At 48.0% G+C, this 15,518-nt stretch overlaps 1 protein-coding gene and 1 non-coding gene across 3 annotated transcripts in view; both read right to left on the bottom strand.

The window, feature by feature from the left end:
• The window catches only part of SUGCT (succinyl-CoA:glutarate-CoA transferase), a 1,130,146-nt gene that overhangs the window by 1,024,599 nt on the left and 90,029 nt on the right, over nt 1-15,518 (bottom strand). The window lies entirely within an intron of this gene.
• TRNAS-CGA (transfer RNA serine (anticodon CGA)) lies at nt 4,521-4,602 on the bottom strand. Its single transcript has one exon. It is a non-coding gene; the product is annotated as a tRNA-Ser (tRNA).

Raw genomic sequence — 15,518 nt, 5'->3', positions numbered from 1 at the left:
AGTCTCTGGTCAGTCACCTGGTAGTCTCGGTCAGTCACCTGGCAATCTCTGGTCAGTCTCTGGTCAGTCACCTGGTAGTCTCTGTCAGTCACCAGGCAGTCTCTGGTCAGTCACCTGGCAATCTCTGGTCAATATCGGTCAGTCTCTGGTCAGTTTCGGGTCAGTCTCTGGTCAGTCTCTGGTCAGTCACCTGGCAGTCTCGGTCAGTCTCTGGTCAGTCACCTGGCAGTCTCTGGTCAGTCAGCCTGTCAGCTCCCCCCCCCCCAGTAGGCATGAAGATCACTCAACGGGTGGGGCGGAGACCGAGGGGGGGGGCATGTATTGCCCTTGTAGCCGCATTTCCCTTCCCTCTTCCATCTCTGTGACAGAGATCCCTGTCTCCCTTGGACACTGCCATCCTCCGGGATCATCTCTCAGACCTGGCTGCCCACCGCTATCCACTGAGGAGACCTCCGACCCTCAGAGCAGCCTATAGCCTGGCCGGGCGCACTGGATGCTGGGAGTTGTAGTCCTTCCCCTGCACAACCTGCCAGGATTGTAGTTTGGGGAGGCGAGGGAAGTACTACACCTTTTCGTCACAACACCAGGCCATATGTGAGGTCTTACAAAATCATTGGCATCTATAGTTAGAGGACCCTACTATTAAGAAATACATTAGCAATTACCCTGAAATTGTATTCAGGAAAGCTACATCTTTATGCAATAAATTCGCCAAAAGCCCCCGCGAAAGAAATAAAAAATGACTCTGTGCTACGAAATTCTTTAGTCCTCTCAAGGTAAAGTAGCACACACCTTCTAATGTCTAACAAATGAAATTTCTCCTGATTTTCCCCTACCGGGTCAGGAAAAAATGAGGGCAAAACTATATCCTGTTCCCTCTGAAACTTTTGGGCCACCTTCGGAATGAAGGATGGGTCTGTTCTGAACCCACCCTATCCGGAAAAATTTTCAAGTAAGGCGTCCGGAACGACAGGGCTTCCATTTCACACACCCTCCTTGCTGTGGTAACCGCCAACAAAAAAAACTGTTTTAAGTGTGAGGTCCCTTAGCGAGCAGGACCCCAGGGGCTCAAACGGGGGCTCCATCAATACCTTGAGCACCACTGTCAAATCCCACATTGGAAATGGCCCATTCCCAGGCTCTAAAGAACCTGATTACCAGTGCTTCTTTGGCTAAAGGGGTTTCCAGAAACACACTAAGAGCCGAAATCTGGCTCTTGAGTGTGCTGATCGAAAGCCCCTTATCGATCCCTACCTTTAGAAATTCCATAACTGACACTAAGCTATGGATATCTACTGATGCCCTGTACCACCATTCCCTAAAGCAACTCCAAGCCTTCCTGTAAATGGCTTAGGTTTCTGTTTTTCTGCTAGCCAGGAGCGTAGCCACCAGTCTGGCTGAGAGCCCCTTTGCTAACAGAAGTTGTTGCTCAGAAACCAGGCTGTCAGTTTCAGCCTCTCCACCCTGGGACATAGGACCGGACCCCGTGTCAGTAAATCCTTCCGTGGAGGCAACACCCAGGGCGGCTGTGTGGCCAAGGCCCTCAGTGTTGCAAACCACGCCCTCTGGGGCCAAAACGGGGCAATCAGGATGAGAGAGGTACTCTCCGACCTGAACTTCCTCAATACCACTGATAGTAGGGCGACCGGGGGGAAGGCGTAGCACAGCGGGAAATCCCACCTCTGTCCCAAAGCGTCTACTGCCCGAGCCCCGTCCCACCGGTTTAAGGAAAAGAATCTTGGGACCTTGTTGTTTCTTCCTGATGTGAAGAGGTCTATGTCTGGGGATCCCCATTTCTCTACAATGGCCTGGTACACTTCTCTATTTAGGACCCATTCCGACTCCCTGAGTTGTCTTCTGCTCAGAAAGTCGGCTACCTGGTTCAATTCTCCTTTTAGGTGGATGGCTGACAAGAAGACAAGATTTCTTTCCGCCCACGACAGAACCACTGCCGCCAGGGTCCAGAGAGACCTGCTTCTTGTTCCACCCTGTAGGCTACAGCTGTTGCATTGTCCAACAGGACGCGAACATGCTGGCCCCTGATCATGTTCTGGAAGGAGCGGAGAGCTTCCAAAATCGCTCTTAATTCCCTCCAGTTTGAGGATTTCTCCTTTTCTACTGGGGGCCACTCTCCCTAAACCAGCGAATCCCCTAGGTGGGCAACCCAACCTTGGGCGCTGGCATCCGTTGTGATCTCCTTGACCACCTGGAAACTCCATAACAGCCCCCAAATCACATTGGCCGTCGTCCTCCACCACCACAGGGACCTTTTTTACTCTGGAGGGAACAAGAATTCGGGGATCTAGGGATCGTACCTGCTTGTCCCAGACTCTTAGAATGAAGAGTTGGAGGGGACGAAGAAGCAGCCCTGCCCACTGAACTGCCGGGATGGATGAAGTTAACAGCTCCAACACCGACATGGCCTGCCTCACGGTTACGCTGTGGCTTCCCAGCAACAGCCTGATCCCCCCATCTAGCTTGGCAAGCTTTTCTGAGGTTAGCATGGTCCTCTGCCCCGTGGAATCCAGAATGTACCCTAAATAGGTCATTCTCTGGGAAGGAACTAGGCAGGATTTGTCCAAGTTCAGCAGCCGACCCAGACTCTCCAAATGTCTCCTCACTACTGCCACGTCCAGCACCAGTTGGACTTCCGAACCCGCAAATAGAAGCAGGTCGTCTAGATAAGCCACTACTGCAATTCCCTTCAGCCGAATGGGAACCAGTGCTTCGGACAGTACTTTGGTAAAAATTCTTGGAGAGGAGGAGAGTCCGAACGGCAAGGCCCGGAACTGTAGATGTTGCGTCCCTGCTCTGCACTGAACTGCTAACCTGAGGAAACGCTGGAAAGCCTCTGCGATAGGCAGGTGTAGATATGCACCTTTTAAGTCGATCGAGGCCAGGAAGGCCCCTGGTGGAAGGAGGACTCTGATCGTGAAGATCGAGTCCATCCGGAATCTCTTGTACCATATGGACTCGTTTAGAGGTTCAGGTTCAAGATTAATCTGTAGGCCCCCGACGGTTTCTGAACCACAAATACGTGGGAATAGAACCCCTTCCCCACTTCTGCTTCGGGGACTCTTACCACCACTTTCTGTGCCTCCAAATCCCGAAGCACATCTAGCAAGGCTGAGGCCCTCTGAGGACACCTGGGCAGCTTCGTCACTAACAATTTTTTTGGCGGTGGTCTCAAGAATTCCAGTTTGAAGCCCCTTCTTACGATGTCCAAAATAAACGGGCTGGAGACCTCTGCTTCCCACTGTGGGAGGAAGGCTGCCAATCTTCCTCCCACCGGGGTAACCGAGTCATCGAGGCTTCTGGGGCTGTTCAGGAGGACGAAAGATCGCCCCTCCTTTGCCCCTACCTCTCTGCCCCCAAGTCCTCCTCTGTCCCTCCGCCATGGGGCTCTGTCTCTTTGGGGGACGAAATCTCCTGGCCCCTAGATCCTGCAAATTTCGCTTCAGAGGGAAGGACTTTTTTCTGTCCGCCGTATGGTCCAACACTGACTCTAAACCCGGTCCGAACAGGAGATCACCTGAGGAGATGCCACATAATTTTATTTTGGACATGATTTCCCTCTGCCAGGTCTTAAGCCACAGGGCCCTACGGGCTGAGTTGGTTAGAGCCGCTGACCTAGCCCCCAATCTCACCGATTCTGCGGAAGCATCCGCGGTGTACACCACTCCTTGCAGCAATGTCTCAAATGATGCCAGGATCTGGTCCAAGGGCCAGATGTGCCCCTTTGCTTGCCTTTCTCCAGCCCTTGGGGCACTATTCCTCCCACTGACATCAACAACAGGGCATAATTCCTGTCACTGATACCAACAATACAGCACTATTCCTCTCACTGACATCAACAACAGGGCATAATTCCAGTCACTGATACCAACAATACAGCACTATTCCGGCCACGGACATCAACGGCAGGGCACAATTTATCCCTCTGATACCAACAATGGGGCAATATTCCTTCACTAATACCAATGACGGGGCATTGTTTACTTCCATTGATGCCATGGCATTTTCTACTCTCACTGACCACAGTCCGGTCCCCTCAAAATCTGGACAGTAAACAGGACAGTAAAATGGCCCTTTGTTTAGAAAGTTTGGAGATCTCTGCTTTAAAGGATAAGTTCACCTTTTTAAAAAAAAAATAATAATTGCACATCTTTTTGCAGGTGCATTTATAACTTTTCTGTAGGAGCCTGGAAAGCCATGAACCAGCAATCAGCGGATCAAGAGTGCATGGCGTGCCTGCCACAGATTGTTAGTGTCGGTTTTTAATGCTTTTTTTTTTTTTTTTTTTTTAACGTCACTCAATATCTGCACATAGTCTTTTCCAGCGCAAACAGGAAGCAATTTACTACAAAGACACCAGGCAGCAGTGTGGAGATTTGAACTCACAACCTCATGTATGCAAGCCAGGCACCTTAGCACCTGCACCACCATCTCAACAGCTTTCACTAGTTACATTTTCACCATCCTAGAATTTTTTAATAACCTGATGCTTTTTAAAACTCACTCGCTGTGAGCAGGACTTGAACCTGCGCAGGGAAACCCTATTGGATTTCGAGTCCAACGCCTTAACCACTCGGCCATCACAGCTGTACACACAGATTGTTAGTGTAAGCTGTCTGCTCGTACCTCGTACAGGCAGGCAGTTTACACAATGACAGGAAGAATCAATGAACTACCACAGCGCTCAACAGCACCCTGGGAGTTCATTCATAACTACAATCCATCAACCGTAAAGGCTGTTGGTATCTGTAGTTCATTCATTCACAGAATTCTGTGAATAAATTATGCAGCTATTTGGGTGGAGCTCTGCACAGCTGCACTCTTTTCAAATAGGGACAGAGGGTGGAGGGAGAAAATCCCCAGCCTGCTATCATAGGGAAGGGGGGGGGAATCAGGGAGCAGCTACAGGAGCGAGAGGATGTTATATGTTCCACCCTAAAAACGGATGGTACATGTAACATGTTCCCAAAGGTGAACTGTGATAGTCTGCTGGACACCCAATCCTAAACTCAACTGTGAAGCATGGCATGCTGCCTAAGGGCCTGCATGACTTGCAGTCTTTGGGGGAATCGGCCACAATGTGGGCTTGTAACTGTGTCAGCCAGTACTCCAAATTCCTGTCGTGGCCATGGCTGGTTTTAAGTTTGACAGGGTTGAATCCCACGCCCTCTTATGGAGGGACTCAGCTCTCCTGTCCAATAGGTCTGGCAAAACCCCCATGTCCTCGAAGGCCAGATCTATTTTCCTGGCTGTCTGGGAAAAAGCTGCGTCCAATTTCAGATTTGTGTTCCATAAGGCCAGAGGGTCTTCACTGAATGGAAACCTTCATTTAAGTGCCTTGGAAAAGAAGGGCTTCCTCTCAGGGTCCTGCCATTCCTTCCTTTAGGTGTCAACCAACACCTCGTCCACGGGAAATACCCTATGCATACCCTGGTACATTTGGCCGTGCAAGGATAGAGGTTTAACCTCTTCCATAATGTCCAGAGTATCGTAAATTTCCCCTAAAAGGTCATCCACTTCCTCCAGGCATAATTTATACCTGGAGGGGCCTCTGGGATCTTCTGAGGGGCCCTCCCCTGCTGAATCCTCCTCAGACTGGGAATCCCAGGAGGGTTCCTCTTCCCCTGTCTCGGGGAGCTCCCTGCTCCGACTAGCTGACGGGGCTACTGGTTGGGGGGGGGCAGGGGGCCGCCTGGGGACTCGCTAAACTTTCCATTAGATTTTTAAATGAGTCAAAGGTACTGGTCAGCTCCCTCACCGACCTGACCAGGTCACCCAGAGCTGGCCTCTCTTCTTTCACTATCCCCTCAATACAGGGCCCACAAAGAACCTTCTTCCATGACTCTTTGAGAACTTTCGTACAAGACGGGCACTTCCGTCTAGGTTCCTGATGCTTAAGTTTTCCTGGGCTTTACCCTGAAAGACAAAAGGAGGCAGAAGAGCCCATCACCCACTGGCCACCTGTTTCTACCCCCCCCTTCTTCCCTGGCAGGACCTAAGGGCCTGACTCCTCCCGACAGGTCCCCTCCGCCCTAGACCCTCTGACCACAAGAGGGTCCAGGAACACCCCAGGAGCTAGGGGCCCACAGGTAGGGAAGGACTCCTCTGAGTCACCTTACCTGGGTCTGGCCGGTGAAGGCCTCGTCTGGTCCCGGTGCCTCTGCGCCTGACATTGACAGGAGGGTGGTCGCCAATCTGTGCGTTGGCCTGTCCCCCAGGCTCTGTCCCGTGATGCACCGCCATTTTTCCGCCGGCCCCGAAGTATAGTGCTGCGGCCGGAAGGTGAAGCCGCGACCCCAGGAGAAGCTCCACCCCTTCTGCTGGAGTTGCCGTCACCCGACATCTGGCCCAGCGTGCTCCACTGACCTCCAGCGTGGGAAGGAGCGGGACTCTGATCCTCACCAGATCCCACCGAGGCCGCCCCAACACCCACAACTCACCGGAGGGGGCGGCCGGCAGGTTAGTGTTTTACCCTGTCACCCAGGGCTCACTCCTTCTGCCACTGCAGCATACCAGGGGAGGATCGCAACCGGCTCTCCGGCCTTCACTCCCCGCTGCAGTGAGTCCCACAGCCGACTCTCCGGCCAAGGACCCACTCCAAAATTCAGGTACCACTGTACCCTGACAGCACCCTGAGAGCTTCCTTTTTAGATGTCTCCCCACCGGAGGAAACACCAGAACTTAGGTCGGAGGGGAGTGATAGACTTTTATTTTAGGATGGAGGTGTTTCCTCAGGTGGGGAGGAGCTGAGGTCTCTCAAGGTGCTGTCCTGAAAGACGAAGGGGGAAAATCAATGGACTTGTATATCCACGCTAAACAGCATGGAAGGAGAAATCTGCACCGACGGGTATTGTATTGAGACAGCACCTGTGACTGACTGAATACCCAAATAGTGCCTGCGTCTGATAACTTTGTTCTGACTACATAACATATTTAACCTACTATATTACTTTGAATACACAATCTGTATATCGGGCAGAAACTAAGGGTGAACCTTTAACTCTATTTCACTTTCTATTTACTTCTTTTATCATACCTATGGGCTTTAAAAATTTGAAATCATGCAATGCATTAGTGCATTAAATAGTGCTGCATATTTTTTTTATGAAATTAGGTATTTTATAATAATTTGCTCAAGGTTTCAGTTACTCAGTGATTTTATACTGCCCCCACTTCCTTTCTGACCAGTCAGCTAATCTCGACTGAATACAAATTCTGAGTGACAATGACAACTCTATTCTTTAAAGCAGTGATCTCCAAACTGCGACCTGAGGACCAGATACAGCCCTTGGTTAGTCTTTATCTGGCCCTTTGGGTAATAGTCCTCACACTGATATGAGGCACTATTCCTTCCACCGACACCAACAGTGCGGCATAAATCCTGCCACCAATAGTGGGGCACTATTCCTCCCACTGATATCAATGATGGGGCACTTTTCTTCCCACTGATACCAATGATGGGCCACTATTCCTCCCACTGATATCAATGATGGGCCACTATTCCTCCCACTGATATCAATGATGGGCCGCTATTCCTCCCACTGATATCAATGGTGGGGCCCTATTCCTCCCACTGATATCAATGATGGGGCCCTTTTCCTCCCACTGATACCAATGATGGGCCACTATTCCTCCCACTGATGTCAATGGTGGGGCCCTATTCCTCCCACTGATATCAATGGTGGGGCCCTATTCCTCCCACTGATACCAATGTTGGGCCACTATTCCTCCCACTGATACCAATGATGGGGCACTATTCCTCCCACTGACACCAATGATGGGGTGCTATTCCCCCCACTGAGACCAATGATGGGGCACTATTCCTCCCACTGACACCAATGATGGGGCACTATTCCTCCCACTGATACCAATGATGGGGCACTATTCCTCCCACTGACACCAATGATGGGGCACTATTCCCCCCACTGACAGCAATGATGGGGCACTATTCCTCCCACTGACACCAATGATGGGGCACTATTCCTCCCACTGATACCAATGATGGGGCACTATTCCTCCCACTGATACCAATGATGGGGCACTATTCCTCCCACTGACACCAATGATGGGGCGCTATTCCCCCCACTGACACCAATGATGGGGCACTATTCCTCCCACTGACACCAATGATGGGGCACTATTCCTCCCACTGATACCAATGATGGGGCACTATTCCTCCCACTGATACCAATGGTGGGGTACTATTCCTCCCACTGATACTAATGATGGGGCACTATTCCTCCCACTGACACCAATGATGTGGCACTATTCCTCCCACTGATACCAAATGATGGGGCACAATTCTTCCCACTGAGACCAACAATAAGGTGCTATTTCTTCCACTGATACCAATGATGGGATACTGTTCCTCTCAGTAATACCAATAATAGGCCACTATTCCTCCACCTACTGACCACAGGTGCTATGTAACTGACTACCAACCTTATCGCAATGTTTATTCTCACTGATGTTGGGCCCGGGACATTTTCTACCCCCACTGGCCACAATACAGCCCCCTAATGTCTGAAAGACAGTAAATTGGCCCTTTGTTTGTAAAGTTTGGAGACCCCTGGCTTAGACCATAGTTTATGTACCTGAATAGAAAAATGCTTACAGGGACACGTCTAAAGGGTAGTGATAAATAGTGAGTACTCAGAATGGTCTGATGTGGTAAGTGGGATACCCCAAGGCTCTGTCCTGGAAACTACTCTGTTTAATTTATTCATAAATGATATAGAGGTTGGGATAAATCATTCAATCTCAGTGTTTGCTGATGATACAAAACTGAGCAGGGCAATAACTTCACAGCAGGATATAAAAACCTTACAGGAAGACCTCAATAAAATAAAGGGGTAGTCAATCACATGGTAAATGGGGTTTAATTTTGAAAAATGTAAAGTATTGCACTTGGGGGGCAAAAATATGAATACAAGTTACTCACTAGGAGGAGAATCATTGGGGGATTCCAGGAAGGAAAAAGATCTGGGGTCTTAGTAGATCACAGGTTCAGCAATGGCATGCAATGCCAAGCTGCAGCAAGCAAAGGTAGCTGAATATTATCATGCATTGAAAAGGGGATTTATTCAAGAGAGAAAACAATAATTCTACCATTTTACAAAATTCTGGCCCAGCCGCATCTTGCATATGCCGTCCAGTTCTGATCACCAGTCCTTAGGAAGGATGTGCTCACACTGGAGAGAGTCCAGAGAAGGGCAACAAAGCTAATAAAGGGACCTCAGTTACGAGGAATGACTACAAAAATTAAACTTTTTCACCCTGGAGAAGCGATGCTTGAGAGCAGATATGATAGCAAAATACAAAAACTTCAATGGTGATTCTAGCATTAGGAGAAAACTATTTAGTTTCAGAGAGCTTAAGAAGACACGCGGCCACTCAATGAAATTGGAGAAGCGGTTCAAACTTAAACTGCATTGGGGATTCTTTACTGTTAGAGCGGTAAAGATGTGGAACTCCCTTACACAACCAGTAGTGTCAGCAGAAAGTGTTGATAGTTTTGAAAAACTCTTAAAAATGGGCATCTTAGCAAATGCAAAATGGGAAATGATATTGACAAACATACACCCACCCACACAGATTGAACTAGATGGACTGGTATCTTTATTCACTTCTTCCTCATCCGCTCCATCCCCAATACCTCTTACACAATCACAGATAGCTTGCATACTTTACAAAAAGAAATTAACTCTTTTGTTAAAGATGAGGCCCTCCACTTTTGGATTCCTTGCCTAGGCGAGCATGACGTAGGAATCATCTTTTACTGTTCCTTCTGGAAATGCCCACATCACGCCTTCCAAGAAGAAGTATTTCGGTGAAGGGTACATCCATGAAGGGCGGGACCTCGAACAAGGCACCCGCTCAGGAGAGACCACACACACACAGGGTCTTAGCACTGTAGTAGCTTTATACGGTTCACAATTGTAGCAATTACCATTCAAAAATGTTATGGCACACTGGTGAACGAAACAGTATATTATACAATATAGTTTTGTATAGGCATGCTGCACTAGCCCACTGAAAGGGACCCTTGGAAGGTTCTTTGGCCTCGGACAGTGTCTCTTACTCTGTTCCTACTCACCAGGGTTCAGGAACTGTTCCCTATGCTAAGCACTGTCCCTAACCACCGTGTCCCTTACCCTAACCTACCATTTGCTGAAAGTGTGCCCAAATGTCATGGAACCCCTTATTTAAACGCTCCCGCATTAAGAGGGCCACCTACACTCTTGTGCAAAATTGGAATAAAATCAGATACCTCCCTTTTCAGAGAGGACAAAAAGTCTCTAAGGCAGTGGTCTCCAAACTGCAACCCAAGGGTCAGATGTGCCCCTTTGCTTGCCTTTTTCCAGCCCTTGGGGCACTATTCCTCCCACTGACATCAACAACAGGGCATAATTCCTGTCACTGATACCAACAATACAGCACTATTCCGGACACGGACATCAACAACAGGGCATGATTCCTGTCACTGATAACAACAATACAGCACTATTCCGGCCACGGACATCAACGGCAGGGCACAATTTATCCCTCTGATACCAACAATGGGGCAATATTCCTTCACTAATACCAATGATGGGGCATTGTTTACTTCCATTCATGCCATGACATTTTCTACTCTCACTGACCACAGTCCGGTCCCCTCAAAGGACAGTAAAATGGCCCTTTGTTTAGAAAGTTTGGAGATCCCTGCTTTAAAGGATAAGTTCACCTTTTTAAAAAAAATAAAAATTGCACATCTTTTTGCAGGTGCATTTATAATTTTTCTGTAGGAGCCTGGAAAGCCATGAACCAGCAATCAGCGGATCAAGAGTGCATGGCATGGCTGCCACAGATTGTTAGTGTCGGTTTTTAATGCTATTTTTTTTTTTTTTAACGTCACTCAATATCTGCACATTTTCCAGCACAAACAGAAAGCAATTTACTACAAAGACACCAGGCAGCAGTGTGGAGATTTGAACTCATAACCTCATGTATGGAAGCCAGGCACCCTAGCACCTGCACCACCATCTCAAAAGCTTTCACTAGTTACATTTTCACCATCCTAGCATTTTTTAATAACCTGATGCTTTTTAGGACATCACGTTTCCTGACAATTTAGGTAACTATATTAAATAAGGCAACACCTCAAAATAAATGGAAATAGACTTATAAAATTAAAGTTTTATTACAATTTTTTCATGAAAATCCTTTTTTGAACTGAAATGAGCTCACCTACACACACTAAACTCGATTCTTCTTCCCTGCGAGGCTCCTCTTGGTGCATTTACACTTGTGAGTACATCTGGAATGTCTCTCTGAAGCATCCAACAGTAGTCTGCCATCATTGTAAGGCTCCATTTTCCCTGGTATCTCCTTTCCATCTCTTTAATCTCTTGGTGGAATCGTTCACCTTGTTCCTCGCTCAAAGCTCCCAAATTTTCAGCAAAGTAGTCGAGGTGGGACTGGAGGAAATGCACTTTCAAACTCATCAGGCAACCTAAAGCTTGAAATGCTTTCAGCATTCGTTCGACGATCTTTTTGTAGTGAGGATCTTTGTTATTGCCTGAAAATTTCTGTACGACTTCTGTAAATGCAATCCACTCTTCTTTGTGAGGATCCGTCATGGTATTCACAAACTCTTGAACAACTAGAAGCCTTCTAATGTCTGGTCCGATGAACACACCTTCCTTCAATTTTACCTCCGACAGGCCTGGAAACTTGGTGACCGAGTATTTGAAGCATTCTCCATCTCTTGGAAGTGATTTTACGAATTGCTTCATCAATCCCAATGTTATGTGGAGAGGTGGTAGAAGAACTTTATGGGAAGGTACCAAAGTTTCTCGGAGGACATTTATTTCACCGACTGTTAGCACCCTCGGCTGCCAACTCTTCTTGGTCCAGTGACTTTGTGGGTCTCAACTGTCCCATAGACACAGAAAACAAGGGAATTTGGTATCCCACCCACTGGATTCTTCAGGAAAGATGAACCCCTTCTACCATTAGAAGCACAGACTCAGGGCTGAGGCTTACACATACAGCATGCTGCTGAGCATCCCAGTAGTCAGACATGTCACTCAGAGCAGCACTTGTATTCACCCCCTTTGCAGGGGGGGAGGGGCAGAGATTGTTTACCTGCAAATAACAACAAAGGGCCAGAAGAGAACTAGGGAAATGAGGAAATAGAATTTTTTTTTCCCTAAAACTTGCTTAGCTTATGTATATATTGCTGACCATCAGATTTACAGTGCTAGATTTTTTTTAACATAACTCGGATAACCCCTTTAAGGTTTTTTGGCATTTTATATATTAAATGCACTTTTGTGAATTAATTAATAGTAATGTGGACTTTAAATTTGGTTAAAAACCCATAATATAAAAAAAATACCAAACAAAAAAATGTGATAAATTTGAAGACAATTTTGCATTCTGTGGCAAATCATGACGTCTAGGAGTTTTTTCAATATTTTATTTGTTTTCAGCACACCAAAATACATGGAAATTAGATGAAAATAGTCAAACAGCTTTTTAGTCGCAGACCTGTGTTATTCAAAGTGAAAAGGAGACTCACATTGTGAATAAAGGTTGCGTTTGTATGCTGAAAAATAGATCTAGCTAATCTTTTGGAGTTGTAATGGGATTTTGACTTACCTGCAAAATTCCTTTCTTAGGGCAGCGCTTCGCACCCAGGGTGGTATCCTGGTGTGCCATCTGGGTCGTCATGGGTCCCGTGGTGCATCTGGTATTTTTGCACATGCATTTCCATGGCACAAGTGAGTTACCCATCAGCACCATGGAAATGCATGACACTAATCCAAGGTGGGCAGCAAGCTCTCCTCTGTTTTGACCTGCTAAACCTCTCGTAAAAGGCACAGGTGAAAGAGGGAGGAGGGGGCTGGATAGAGGAGCTTAGGACTCTGATCTGAAAGGGGGAGGGGGAAAGTGAGGATTCTTTTTTGAATGAGAGGAGGGGGTGTATGAGGACTCTGATGTGGGGAAAGTAAAATGTGAAAGGGGGGGGGGTGCTAGATTGAAGACTTGGATGTGAAAGGGGGGAGTGAGGACTCTGATATTTTTTAAAGGGGGGGCCTAAAAACGTTATTGTGAATGGAGGAAAGTGAGAATTCTGATGTGAAGGAGGGGACTGAGGACTCCTGAAAGGTGAGGGGAGCTGGAGACTCTGAAGTTAAAGAGGGGGGGCTAAGGATGTAAAGGGGGGGGCTGTGAAAAGGGGGGAAGTGAAGACTCCAATGTGAAAGGAGCGACAAAGCAGGCTGGTAGCAGTGCAGGTTGGTAGCAGGGCAGGCAGGCAGGCAACAAAGCAGGCTGGTAGCAGACTGCATGCGGGGTCAGACAAGCCCGGTCGGTAACAGATAAGTGGATCAGGCATGAACGGTAGGCAGAAGAATAGTCAGGTCACAAGCCAGGGTCAGTGATGGTGGGAGCAGATCAAGCAGAGTCAGAAGACAGAGGCAGAGTACAAGAAACAAACTGGGGTCAATCACAGATAATCACAGAATATTGTGCAAAAGTTCATTTATTTCAGTTCAGCAACTTAAAAGGTGACACTAATATATGAGATAGACTCATTCCATGCAAAGCAAGATAGTTCAAGCCGTGATTTGTCATCATTGTGATGATTATGGCTTACAGCTCATGAAAACCCCAAATCCACAATCTCAGAAAATGAGAATATTGTGAAAAGGTGGAATAATCTCGGCTCAAAGTGTCCCACTCTAACCAGCTCATTCAGCCATAACACCTGCAAAGGGTTCCTGAGCCTTTAAATGGTCTCTCAGTCTGGTTCAGTAGGAATCACAATCATGGGAAAGACTGCTGACCTGACACCATCACTGACACCCTCCATAAGGAGGGAAAGCCTCAAAAGGTAATTGCAGAAGAAGTTGGATGTTCCCAAAGTGCTGTATCAAAGCATATTAATAGAAAGTTATGTGGGAGGGAAAAGTGTGGAAGAAAAAGGTGCACAAGCAGCAGGGATGACCGCAGCTTGGAGAGGATTGTCAGGAAAAGGCCATTCAAAAGTGTATGGAGGAAGAATGGAGAGGCCCAAGGACCCCGAGTATGGAGGAAGAATGAAGAGGTCCAAGGACCCCGAGTATGGAGGAAGAATGGAGAGGACCAAGGACCCCGAGTATGGAGGAAGAATGGAGAGGCCCAAGGACCCCGAGTATAGAGGAAGAATGGAGAGGCCCAAGGACCCCGAATATGGAGGAAGAATGGAGAGGCCCAAGGACCCCGAGTATGGAGGAAGAATGGAGAGGCCCAAGGACCCCGAGTATGGAGGAAGAATGGAGAGGCCCAATGACCCCAAGTATGGAGGAAGAATGGAGAGGCCCAAGGACCCAGAGTATGGAGGAAGAATGGAGAGGCCCAAGGACCCAGAGTATGGAGGAAGAATGGAGAGGCACAAGGACCCCGAGTATGGAGGAGGAATGGAGAGGCCCAAGGACCACGAGTATGGAGGAAGAATGGAGAGGCCCAAGGACCCAGAGTATGGAGGAAGAATGGAGAGGCACAAGGACCCCGAGTATGGAGGAAGAATGGAGAGGCCCAAGGACCCCGAGTATGGAGGAAGAATGGAGAGGCCCAAGGACCCCGAGTATGGAGGAAGAATGGAGAGGCACAAGGACCCCGAGTATGGAGGAAGAATGGAGAGGCCCAAGGACCCCGAGTATGGAGGAAAAATGGAGAGGCACAAGGACCCCGAGTATGGAGGAAGAATGGAGAGGCACAAGGACCCCGAGTATGGAGGAAGAATGGAGAGGCCTAAGGACCCCAAGTATGGAGGAAGAATGGAGAGGCACACACTGCAAGATGCTTGAAGTCCAGTGTGAAGTTTCCACAGTCTGTGTTGATTTGGGGAGCCATGTCATCTGCTGGTGTTGGTCCACTGTGCTTCATTAAGTCCAGGGTCAACGCAGCCGTCTACCAGGAGATTTTGGAGCACTTCATGCTTCCTTCTGCAGACCAGCTTTATGGGGATGCTGACTTCATTTTCCAGCAGGACTTGGCACCTGCCCACACTGCCAAAAGCACAAAAACCTTGTTCAATGACCATGGGATTACTGTGCTTGATTGGCCAGCAAACTCGCCTGACCTGAACCCCATAGAGAATCTATGGGGCATTGCCAAGAGAAAGATGAGAGACATGAGACGGAACAATGCAGAAGAGCTGAAGGCCGCTATTGAAGCATCCTGGTCTTCCATAACACCTCAGCAGTGCCACAGGCTGATAGCTTCCATGCCACGCCGCATTGAGGCAGTAATTGCTGCAAAAGGGGCCCAAACCAAGTACTGAGTACATATGCATGCTTCTACTTTTCAGAGGTCCGATATTGTTCTATGTACAATCCGTGTTTTATTGATTGCATGGAATATTCTCATTTTCTGAGATTGTGGATTTGGGGTTTTCATGAGCTGTAAACCATAATCATTACAATGATGACAAATCACGGCTTGAACTATCTTGCTTTGCATGTAATGAGTCT

Source organism: Staurois parvus, unplaced genomic scaffold, assembly GCF_062004578.1.
Source record: "Staurois parvus isolate SC_StPar_1 unplaced genomic scaffold, SC_StPar_1.0 ptg000259l, whole genome shotgun sequence".
Lineage (NCBI taxonomy): Eukaryota > Metazoa > Chordata > Amphibia > Anura > Ranidae > Staurois > Staurois parvus.
Note: the sequence above shows the minus strand (reverse complement) of the source record. Positions and strands in the feature narration are given on the sequence as shown.